The 12,368-nt window shown below is 37.3% G+C and overlaps 1 protein-coding gene across 37 annotated transcripts in view; it reads left to right on the top strand.

Annotated features, from left to right (window-relative positions):
* Window positions 1-12,368, top strand: part of LOC116183733 (uncharacterized) — a 189,577-nt gene that overhangs the window by 24,165 nt on the left and 153,044 nt on the right. The window contains exon 1 of one of the 37 annotated variants that reach the window (XR_014955641.1): window positions 8,066-12,035. The exons of the other annotated variants lie outside the window; for them this stretch is intronic. The gene's annotated coding sequence lies outside the window, so the exon portion shown is untranslated. Of the gene's footprint in view, window positions 1-8,065; window positions 12,036-12,368 lie in introns of those variants that run through there. 37 annotated transcript variants of the gene reach the window in all.

The following is a 12,368-nucleotide window of genomic DNA, read 5'->3' as shown; positions in this document are numbered from 1 at the left end:
GCATTAAGGAAAAATAGGTTTGATCAGGCACAGGCCACTTTCTGTGCTGTGCATAGAGTCTATTGGTCCTGAAAGACCCAGCTGGGCTGCTGTGAAGAGAGGGTAAAATCTTTTCCTTTCAAGGGTGCTATGCTGCTGCACTGAGAGTTTTGGGAGACACACCCAGGTCTTGCTATATAGTGCCTAGTTCAAGTGGAATGACGTTTTATGGAGACAAAGCTCCAGCTCTTTTCTGACAGACCCCTGCCAATCAGTCACAGCGCAGACTGTTAGTATAAACAGTGCTCAACAGTGTTCATCTAATGTATAGCTCTTCCAGAAGACGCTTGCCATAATTTACAGCAACCCCAAGGTACCATTAACCTCTGCTGAAACACAGGATTCTGCCAAACTGGAAAAACAGAGATTCACAGGTCTCTGTATGCAGTTTGGAGAGCTGTTCCTTATTGAATGTTTTGTTTTTCCAGCTCAAATGAGGGTAAATCAACATTTTCAAATAACACATGTATGTGCCAGTTTTATTAGAATTTGTCTCTCTTACATTTTTGCAATGGCCCAAGAAAATCAAATCAAGATAATAGCAGAAATAATTGACCAAAGAATAGCAGTTTCTTTAATCAAGCGAACATGATGATTAAATCAAAAGCTTCAGATCTGTGGATATCATCAATGGTCTTTTGACTATTAATAACAATATGTTATCAGCGAATTTTAAAAATGCATTTTTGGAGGGTGAAATGTCTACATCTAGATGGAGAAAGGTCAGAACAGCATTATTAGTAATTAAATCCATTAGCGGTACTGTTGACAGTTTTTCAAGTGATTTAGATTAAAATATATCACTGAAGTACAGCAATACTTAAAACGAGAAAAGATCCTACAATTGAAATGATCCTACAATGAAAAAATCCTAAAAAAATTCTTAACATCAAGTATGCTTTCCCTGGAGTCTTTAATCCCTAATAAGATCTAAACAGTACTTTTTAATAATTAATACTACTACTACTACTACTACAGCAACAACAACAACAGTAGAACAAAATATCACTAAAGAGAGGCTTGCTTTCCTTCAGAAACCTTGGCAGAAATATACAACAGCACTGAAGCCTTAGACACACCATTGCTTCTTTTTGTTGTGCTGTAGCCACAGGGAGGGTGAGCCTTCAATTCCTTTTGTGCACAACAGAGCTCTTCAGCACAAGAACACATTCAGGCCTGTAGGGATTTACCAGTTTAGGGAAGAAACAGCAAGCATATGCTGGGTGTTACCACAGACTGTGACAGTGTGGAGCTTTCCAAAACCAAGGTATACCCGTGCACCAAACACCATTGCTTGCATAGTGCAGATATATTTGCATATATTAATCCACTAATAGTGAAAGACTACCTATATATCCATAAAGATGCATGAGAAGGTATGATTCTTCTGTTTCCTGAGCCTGCAGGAAGGGAGATTACAATTTCCTATGGCAATATTTAGTGGCATGAGCTCAGAAATACTTCCTTTTCTTTTTCCTCTTCTTTCAGCCACTGAGTTACAGTTTCCAAGGGAAAAGTTTTTATAGACAGTGATGTTTTACTATTTTTTCTGTCCTGTGTATTGGCCAACAAATATCCTATGAAAAATAGATTTTCTAACTAATCATAGCGTCAAAATGATTACAAGGAAAACCGATGAGGTGTTTATGCACCTCACTTCTTACAGAGTTTTACTGCTGAATGCAGCTCCTAATTTGGTGTTCCTCAGATTGTCTTATTAAAATAGATACTGTGAATTAATTGTACTTTTCATGACAACTCTGTAGAAAACTGGGCATAAAGCTGTTTGGTATCGTATAGGCATAAACTGGTTTTTGATAGACAGTACACATTCTTCAGCACCAGACACACTTCTATTGCCTACCTTTGGAAGGTCTGCAGGGTCAGTATGAGCATCTGAACAACAGCCTTCCCTATGTCAGCTGTGCAGCCACCGAGACTGGAAAACAAAGGTGGTCCAGGCACCGTGGCCTGGGCATGGTCACCTTCTCGGACAGAAATAGTTTGGTTACTACCCATGTGAATCATATGCAGTGGGATGGAGCTCGAGAGTGAAGAGATTATGGCTGGCTGCAGAAGGTCCTGGAAGTTTGTTAACTGAATATAATCTATCACCCAGGTCTTTGGAGCTCTTACTCACAAATAGGCAGAGGTGAGCAATTTTATGTTATAAACAATGCACAAATAAGGCATGTAGAGTGTATTGAATTAATAAATGTCAAATCTTTGTACTTGCCTTTTTTATTTTAAGTCCTTTAAACACAACTGCAGTGTTTTAGGGTTTTAAAAATTATTTTTCAATTATTTTAGTCCTTTCTATTAGAATTTGTAATTTTAATTTCAGAAGTGCTCATGTACTTTCAAACTTTTCCTGTTCTGAACACCTTTGGTGTATCTATTCCTCTACCTTTTATAGAACCATTTCCTCTAATATCAACAGCTTTCATAAACGATACTACTTGCTGACTGCAGCTCATTTGTTGAAATTTCCAGTATATCTTCTAGAATATACTGATAATTTTAACCTTTTTTTTTTTTTTTAATAATGTGAAGGGATGCTAGCTTATCACAAATGTCATAAATTCAAAAGTACAATGTATTGTAGTGGGAAAGTTGAAAGTATCCAATATGTACTCTTCTTTCATCTTTGTGATCATCTCTATTTAGTTCTATTAGCACTTTTTCAGAACAAAAAGTAGTCCATTTAGAAATGATTGGATCATTTGTTTTGTCCTCAATGAAATGATATTCATTCACCCATTAGTAGTTCCTTGTTTGCCATCCAGAGCTACCCAAGAAATAACTTTTTCTACTTAGAAAACTCCCTGAAACTCTCAGAATAATGTGAAATATACAAGTGCAATTAGATATTTCTCAATGCAAAATGTTACAGATTTTTGATATCAGAATTTTTAAAAAGGGGAGGAAAGGAACAGTTAAGAAATTGTCAGATGATTAAATTACTACATCCACTTCCTTGGAAAAAATATATGCTTTTTCAGGTTGTAGCTCTACCCAAGAGTCTCTAATATAGACCGATAATTTTGACATATTTTATTTTGAGGCATATTTTTGCTCTCTTCATTCATTTGCAAGAGCTTTATTTTTTCCGAACAGGTAAATTAACTCTCCAGATAAAGAAGACTTCTTCCAATCTCTGGAAGGAAATAGAACAGCTATTTTTTTCAATTTGAAAAAAAATTAAAAATCAACTTTTGTAAAAATTGGAAGGGGGTAGTGTGCCTTGGTGTTCTTTAGATGAAAGAATAGCTACAGTTGAAGTTTGCTGAACTGTGGTTTAGAGATGGATCATTTTCCCTCCAGCTCTCTCTAATGCTTCTCGGTGAGGAAACCAACTCCCTGTCCAAAGCTGGTTTTCCTATTCTGTACAATGTCATGGTCTAAGTGATGATTTGTATATTTGGAAATATGAAATACAAATGTACCTTCTGTTATATCTTTTTATTAATGCATATAGTTCCTGAAGTCAGGAATGGATACTTTCTTATTTATATACTTTTGTGATGGTATTTGTGTATGAGGCAAATGGGCTAATATGTAAAAAATTGTCCTGTTGACTTTAAAATATCAGCATGATCAACTAGCTTTTTCCAAAATTATGAATCATGAAATACAATTAAAATTACTTACAATAATGAAGTAAAACTATTTGTGATATGAGATATATCTATAAATAAAATACTTGGATTTTCTCTTAATTACAATTTTCTCTTATTTTTCATAGAATACATTTTAAAATTATTTTAAGACCTTTTCTTATCAAATGAAGTTTGAAAATTGCTGTTCCAAAGAAAGATTCAAAAGAAGAAAAAGATATTTTGTGCAACGTGAGGACTTCGGGTGCAATGGAATTTAGAATGAATGGCAGATTATCTGACACTCTCAGGAATGATGTACATAGCAATACCAGCTGGATCGCTATTTTATTCTGTTTTCCCACATTTTGAACACCTAGCAATTTTCTGCCTGAGATTTTTCAGATGTAGTCATTCCTAGCCTTTTTGGAGTCTGAAACTAGCTTCAGAATTCTGTCATAGCTGTATCCCCTGCTTAAAACTATATTTCTATTTGATTAGACTCCTTTGAAAAGCTTTTGTAGTTCTTATTATTTTTCAGTGAGAAATAGTGGAAGATTCAGTTTGTTTGTTATTCAGCAGTATTTTTATTCTTCAGCACCTGGCTTTTAGTTTTCTATTCCAGCATTTGTAGACCTTAACTATATCTACTCACAGTTCCCTTGCAGTTTGTCTTTCATTGATTTTGACATAATTCTGCTTATTCTGTGAGTATCTTGGCATGTAGGCTCACTACTACTGAGGATAGGAAATATTTCTCAAAAAGAAGGATGGCAAAAAATGAATCTACATGTACCTGGCCAATTAAAAACTGGTCCTAAGACAGCTGTGTAAGGATTATACTTCCTACTTTTACTCTGAAATTGCATCAGTTTCCCAGAACTTTAATAAAACTACTTTGTGCCTTAGTTGTCTGGAGTTTTTTACAATCCTACTAGGAGTTTGCCTAAACTTGTGATGTCCTCAGTAGCTGCTGGATGTCACATTGCCCATTGCCTGCCTATTTGCATCTTTCTAGAAGAGCAAGACTGGTGTATCTCACCTAAGAGAAAGTCTCTTTAGCATAGGCAAAATAAAGGAGCATAGATGTGACTACCTGACCCCACAGACACCCCATGTATTGGTTTTGCACAGTCTGGCTTTTTTGGCAGCAGTGGGGGCCACAGTGGTGCTTCCACCATGTTCATCAGAGCCAATCCCTGATGGCTCTGAAGATGGACACGCCGCTGGCCAAGGCTGGCCAATCAGACATGGTGGCAACACCTCTGTGATAACACAGGTAAGATGAAATCACAACAAACATTGCACAGGGAAGAGCAGGAGTGAGAATATATAAGAAGAACAACATGCAGACACCAAGGTCAGTGCAGAAGGAGGGACAAGAGGTGCTCTTGGTGCCAGAGCCGAGATTCCTCAGCAGGCCATGGTGATGACCATGATGAAGCAGCTGTGCCCCTGTAGCCCATGGAGGTCCACGGTGATGCAGCGATCAACCTGCAGCCTGTGGAAGAGGAGCTCCATGCTGGAGTGGGTGGATGCTTGAGAGGAGGATGTTGAGAGGAGGATGTTACCCCATGAGAGATCCGTGGAGAGAAGGACCCTGCTTCCAAGCTGGATCAGCCAGTCCTTGGAGAGCTGCACTCCATGGAAGAGTGATCCATGCTGCAGCAGTTTTGGGAGGATTATTCCCCATGGGATGGACTCACACTGCAGCAGTTCACAGGGAGCTGTTGCTCACGAGATGGACACATGCTGGAGAAGTTCATGGAAGACTGTCTCCTGTGGGAGGGACCCCACAGTGCAGCAGGGGAACGACTCCTCTTCCTGCGTAGGGGGAGAAGCCTCGAGTGATGAACTGGCCATAAACCTCGAGTGATGAACTGGCCATAAACCCCAATCCCTGCCTCCATGCACTGCTGGGGCAAGAGATAGAGCTGGGAAAAAGGCGGGGGGAGTGAAGGTGTTTTTTTAAGGGCTTATTTTGTTTCTAATTATCCTGCTACAATTTCTTTAGTAATAAGTTTTTATGTCTCAGTCAAGCTTGTTTTGCCCTTGGTAGTATTTACTGAGCGGTCTCTCACGGTCCTTACCTCAGCTCATGAGCCCTTTGCTAAATTTTGTCTCCTGCAGAGGGGAGAGGGCAAATGGCTCTCGTGGGTGCCTGGCATTCAGCCAGCATCAACCCACAACACCCCAATAGGAATATTCTCCTGGTGGTATGTTTTGCAGCATAATTTATGTCTGTTATGCCTCATACAGATGACTGCCCCCAAATCAGAAAGAGTGAAATATTCAAAGGTGGTTTAAACTTTTTATTTCTCATAAACATTAATCTGCCTGTGGCCTTGGAGTGCTCTGGTTACAGTTTGGCCAGGTAGCAGGGTCTGTATTCAAGGGAAACAGAGCAAATCTATGGAGAACTGGATACACTTTTGAAACTCTTTTTCACTGTAGATGAGATTGTTATACAGGAATGAGTAATTTTTAGCTAAGCGTATTAGGTCTCCCAAGTGATTTGCATGTATAATCAAATGAAAAGACCTGTGAAATATTGAAATTCTAGATGAGAAAAGTGAAATTCTATTAAGAAAGAAAGAACCTCTGCATTTATAGCACATTCAGAGAACATATCAGAATATAAATTTAATGCAATACAGCAATGCTCATCTTACTTTAAAGGTAATTATATAGAAAAAGGGGCATTTAAAATGTATAAGGAGAGGCTTTTTTTTGCACTCGTACAGCATATAATTAACAAAGTTCTTTAAACCTATTCATAAAAGAAAGTAATAAAGCACTTGTAAATAATGGCAGTCTCATATTCTTTACAGTTAAATATCAATAATCAGAATGTCTTTTTTATACCTCGTTGTAAAACTACATTTTTGACATATTAAGTAGAAGCAGGTATTACTAGTGACATTTCAATTTTCTAGAGATTTAGACATATTCATATAAAAAGGCTACAAAATGAAGAACTATAGCTATAGAAAGCTGGAATGCTTGCAAATTAAATCAATACTCTGCCTGCAAAACACAAAGCGATAACAGAAAAGTGAAGTTGCAGAACATTTCATGGCAGAATTAAAAGGTGTAGGTGTTGAGACCTTAAAATACTAAACCGTAGGTGCAGAAAAAGAGAACAAGAGAGCTATAAGGGAAAGTACCAAAGCCTGTAGTATTGTACAGATCAATTAATAATTATTTGTTTTGTAGCAATTTCTGAATCCTCAGAAGATATACCTTTGAAAAACAAATCCAGATTTCTCAAATGCTCATGTGTTACACAATGTTTTAGACACAAACACTTCTCAGAAATAAGGAGAAAGGGAAAATACAGAGAGGTTAAAAACATATGAAGAAAAAATAATAAAGCAAACCAGATTAGATAATGAGTGATTGTGGGTTGATTTTATTTCTCTTTTGTTCTTCCTCACCTCAGTCTTTAAGAGCCTTTATTGCAGAGCAGATCTCTGTTCTGGCACATGCCATCTTGAACAGCAAGAATGCAGGGTGCTCCCAATAGATTATTCTCTCGTTGACCTTGTAGGGATGTACAGCTGGCTACAATAAAAGCCCTAACACAGCAATAAAGACTGGACTAAGTTGAATCTTACAGGCATGGAATAAACTCAGAGGAAATTAGTTAGGGTAAAATTTTTCCCCTCTGATCTGGCTGCACTTAAATTTCAATGTTTAGGAATATCTCAGATTTTTTCCATGTTTACTGCTGTCCATGGCAAGACAGGGTACTTTGCCAGTTTTTAGCAAGAAGTGAGAAAAAAAAATCAATACTTTGCTGAGATTAAGCTCTAGTTGCCATTGCTACATTTCAGACACTGCACCTTTAGAATCACAGTTTATGTTGCACCTCGCCTTGGATATTCAGGCTTGTTAATTTTCCATAAAGTAAGTTGAATATCTAAATTCTTATTAAAATGTTGTGGTTTAATTCCAGATGTCAACCAAGCCCTAGGGAACTCTTGCTCACCCCAACACCAGTGGAATGGGGGAGGGAATAGGAAAAGTGAGAAAACTTGTAGATTGAGATAAAGATGGTTTTACAGGTAAAGTAAAAGCTGTACATGCGAGCAAAACAAAATGAGGAAGTAAGTCACTGCTTCGCAAATGCAGACAGGTGTTCAGCCATCCCCAGAAAGCAGGGCTTCCTCACGTGTAACTGTTATCTGGGAACAAAAATGCCATTGCTCTGAATGTCTCCCTCTTTCTTCTCCCCTCAGCTTTGCATGCTCAGCATGATGTCCTATGGCATGGGCTCTCCCTGTGGCCAGCTGGAGTCAGCTGTGGCCAGTCAGTCTGGCTGTGCCTCTTCTCAATGTCATGAGCACCCCCAGACTGATTACTGGCAGCGTGGAATGAGAAGTAGAAAAGGCCTTGGCTCTGCGTAAGTGCCCCTCAGCTGTAGCAAAAACATCTCTATATTATCAACCTTGTGTTAAGCATAAATCCAAAAATCCCCACAGCAGCATACCAGCCACTGAGCTGAAAATGATCTGTGTTCCATTCAAAACCAGGATTTAGAATGATTAAAAATATTTTAAAATATAATGTTGATTTTATATTAAAAATATAAATGTTTTGCCTGCATGAACTAGATATTCAATGTCAAAGAATATATTACCATAATTTCCAAAGGCATTGTTTTCCGTTAAAAAGACTACAATTTCTTCCTCATATTTTTAGCTAAAAGATAATTATATCTGAAGAGTCTTCAATATTGTATTTAAGAAACTGTATATATAGAAACAAGTTATTGCACAGATAGATAAATCTAGATCTACATATAAATCTAGCTGTCTCTCTATACATATATACATATACACATATGTATTAATACTTTTCAGGGTACATTAAAACAAAGTAACTCAAATAAGTAAACGAAAATGTTGCTATCCAGATTTATTTTATGTCAAAAGAAGCTCTGGTTCTAATATGAGTGTTAACAAGCACTTTTGAAAGGCGAAAGGCAAAAGACAAATTCCCTTCACTCTTCCAAATTTTCAGAACTGGACCAGAGATAGGTTAGATCAGAATCTGTCTTCCAGACACTCCTCTCAGTCTTTCTTGACCATGGAGGAAGACTAGAGTAAGTGTAGCAGCTATGTCCAAATTGTAGGTGGGCACTCTGAGATGCACCATGGTCTTGGTTTTATACAGACTAGTGGCCTGGCTGGATGTCACTGTGTTTCCCTGCTGCATGCTCACTTTTCCTTGCCAGGCAAATCCAAGAGCGAGGCAAATGTTGGTGAAACCTTGGGGGGCTCCCTGCAACACGCAATGTTGGTGCGACCATGTCCGACAGTCTAGACATTTCCCAAATTACTCTGAGGATCTCCACACAGAGACTTAAAATTATATGGAATCAATCCATCTATAGTCTTTACTCTTTAGTCTTTTAATACAGAAATTAAAGCAATATTTGCTCTTATGCTGAGTTTGTATGGGGTTCTTTGTGTTCTTTCCTGTATGAACCTCAAGATGATTTTCCTTATTGAAGATATCCATCCTAAGATGAGAGATATAACTGTCTGCTGCCTGTATGTGGTTCAAACTCACAATATTGCTCCTTCAGATCACCCAGTGTGCCATTGCCTATGCTGAGAAGGGTGGAAAATGAGTGGTAAGTCAGTAACCGTGGACTGGCAAGAAGTTTAAAAAAACATTTTACTGAGGTTTTGGGACTTAAACTTCTGGATCAATGTGGAATCAGCACTAGCAAATCCTTCCCTGTGGCAAAATCTGCTGGTACATCTGATTCCTCTTTTTTCTTCATTTTCTTGCTAGAATGAAGAAAACTGAAACAAATGAGCAAATTTAATTTTGATGCCAAAGTAGCATCCCTGCAATGTGGGGAGGATCTGAAAAAGCAGAAATCTGGGCTATAATGAGGAGATTCAGTCTTCTCTAACACTCAGCTTGATCAGACTTTTGAGCTGAGCTTCCCCTGTACTTGCTAATGATGAAAAACTAAGTGACTAGAAGATATCTGACTGAAGTGTAACTGCTACATGAATACAAAAAACCATGGAAACAAAAGTCTTTCAACTTAAAAGTAAAAGCATACCTGTGTGGTGAAGTTGTTCTTATTTTTTTGTCTTGTTTTTTTATACAGCTATGAAACATATTTGGAATTGCACCAATAATCAGTGATTACTCAACAAAGGTGCATACCTATCTCAAAGACATCACTACTACTGTATCAATTCAAGCATGATTATTAGATATGAGATTATTGAACTGGTAACCCAACGATTAGTCCTCTTTTCTCCATTCCAATAAGTAATTTATTCATGGGGTGGGAATCTTTGTCTGCATTTTGAAATCAAACCTTAAAATGTGAAGCAAACTGCTCATGTTGATATTCATGATTTGGGAATTGAAAGCTGTTTGTTCTTTCAGTCTCCTAAAAGTTGAATTTAATATTTTATTAAATCTGCCATAGTCATTCCCTTTTTTGAACAGTGAACAAACATTAACAAAAAATGACATAGACAATCTTAGATCCAACAGCTGAAGGAAGTATGTGCACATGTAAAATATGGGGAAAAAAATTAAGACATTTAAATAACAGAAAATTCATCAGTCATTTCTCTACTATAAAAGAAACAGAACTTTTCTTGCATTAAGGCTAATTCCCTAGTGTGACTCTGGAAATCTTGTTCTTTTCACTGTACTTGGATATAAAGCTATTTAGGAAATTAACTTACCACTCCACTGTTGTGCCGTATGACAATGTTTCTACAAAAATCATCATTTCAGTAACTTGTTCCAGGAGAAATCCAATGAGCTAAACATCTTGAGTTACTCATTTTTACCCCTTCAACCACTATGACAAGTGTTTCTTGAACCTTGCTTTAAAGTTCTCTCATCTTTGCAGGGCACCTGGAAGCTTACCAAATTCAGGCTATTTTGAGCTCTGAGTGGGTGGGAGATAGCAAATGAAGATTGGATTATCATGCTTGATGGATTATTGTGATGGTAAGAAAGACTCAGCTAATCACAGCACAACTCTGGCCTGGGCTGTGATGAAAAGGCAAATGTGGCTTTATCAAAATATTATCAGTGACATAATAGAAGTAACTGGGTAAATTATAAGTAGTGATGTACTTAAATACAGGAAAGGGACACCAGCAGGATTAAAGAGATGGAGTAAATGCTGGACACTAATGGATAAAATAAAGTAATGCAGAGTGTGTATCAATAAGAAAACTTGGAAATTACTTTTAGTGTGAATAAGTTCACAGAGTGAAGTGAAATATAAGAAAGGAATGGCAAAATTGTGATTAGAAACTGAAGTCAAATTCAATTCAGAAAGGAAAATATATATTTAATAGGAAGAATGATTCAATCAAATTGTTGCAAGGAGTTGTCTAATTACAAAAGTAATTACCTTAATGCAAATTTACCATTATTGGCCTCTGAGGTATGAAAGAACACATCAAGCTACCCATTGGTCTTCTTTGAAGGTAAACTCTACCAATATACTGCAATCTCTGCTGTTCTTTTCAAGTCTCTTATCTGAGAGTTCATGGAAGGCTGATAAAATACAAAATTTATTCTTCTTCTGGTTATTTTTCTAAATGTTTCAGGAATTAAAAGCTTCTACCCATAAATATGATAGTTCATATTCAGGCCTCATAATTGGTACTCTGCCAATCAAAGAAACAGAGGTGTTACTGCTTGCTGCCCTTCCTGAGTCAGTAAAATCAGGAACACATCTGCAGTTTTGCTTGCCTTTATGTGAGGAATAAGAAAAATATATATATATATATATATATATGAAGTACAATAGATAAATACAGGTGACAATTTAATGCTAATAATACAAATATATATATATATATAGTTAAACTAACTGGAGCTACTATAGAAATCAGTCAGAACTGCAAGTGTAGCATAAAATATGCCTCTATAGAAGACACATAAGATTTTTTAGAATAACAGTGGATAAGGTGGTAATTGCAAAAAGGATACCTGCTTATTGTTAGAAAAACAACAAGCTTATTTTTAGAAGATCTGAAATAAGGGATTAAGTCTAGTACAAGATTTCATATCTTATAGAAGAAGAAGGATGAAGAAGGCAGTGTTTTTTGGGGGAAGGGATGCTGTTGTAGAGGCACGCCAAGAAAGAAGGAAACTGTCTTTCCTTAACAGTTGTAGGCAGAATTTGTACCAGAGCCATGATACTAAGGCTGAATCACTAGAGGATGTGTTTAAAACAGCTTGGTCTATTCAAGTTTAGAAGAGCTGATGAACTGTAGTTTCAGTAGGGAGGGAAAAAAAAAGGATAAAAAAAAGAAGAAAAGCAAAACTATAGCAAGGCTGGGGCAAGAGGGCCATATGCTGACTTTCTGAGTAGCCGTTTATATGATAGTAAAGGTAAGAAGCTTTTGCCACTTATTTTTTGCTACTCTTTTATTACATGTGCATGTGGAAGGAAGGCAGAATGGTATTAAACTGACATCCTGCCCCTACTGCCAGAATGTCTTGTTATGGCTTCAAAGACTGGATTCACACAGCAGAAGGCACTGTCTGCTTTACTCACTTGCACACTAGTAAGGGCTCTTATACAGCCTGTGGGAAACCTGGGCTCAAATTCCTCTTCTGCTGTTGGAAGGAATGTAAGTCTTTTTCATTTCTATGGAAAGAAGAAACTCATTTGCCAGACTGCAGGGTTTTTTGAAATGGCGAACTTCTCAGTCTCTTCTGCTA

The sequence above is a fragment of the Lonchura striata genome, chromosome 5, assembly GCF_050655825.1.
Source record: "Lonchura striata isolate lonStrDom1 chromosome 5, ASM5065582v1, whole genome shotgun sequence".
In the NCBI taxonomy this organism is placed as follows: domain Eukaryota; kingdom Metazoa; phylum Chordata; class Aves; order Passeriformes; family Estrildidae; genus Lonchura; species Lonchura striata.
This window is presented reverse-complemented; position numbering and strand designations above follow the sequence as displayed.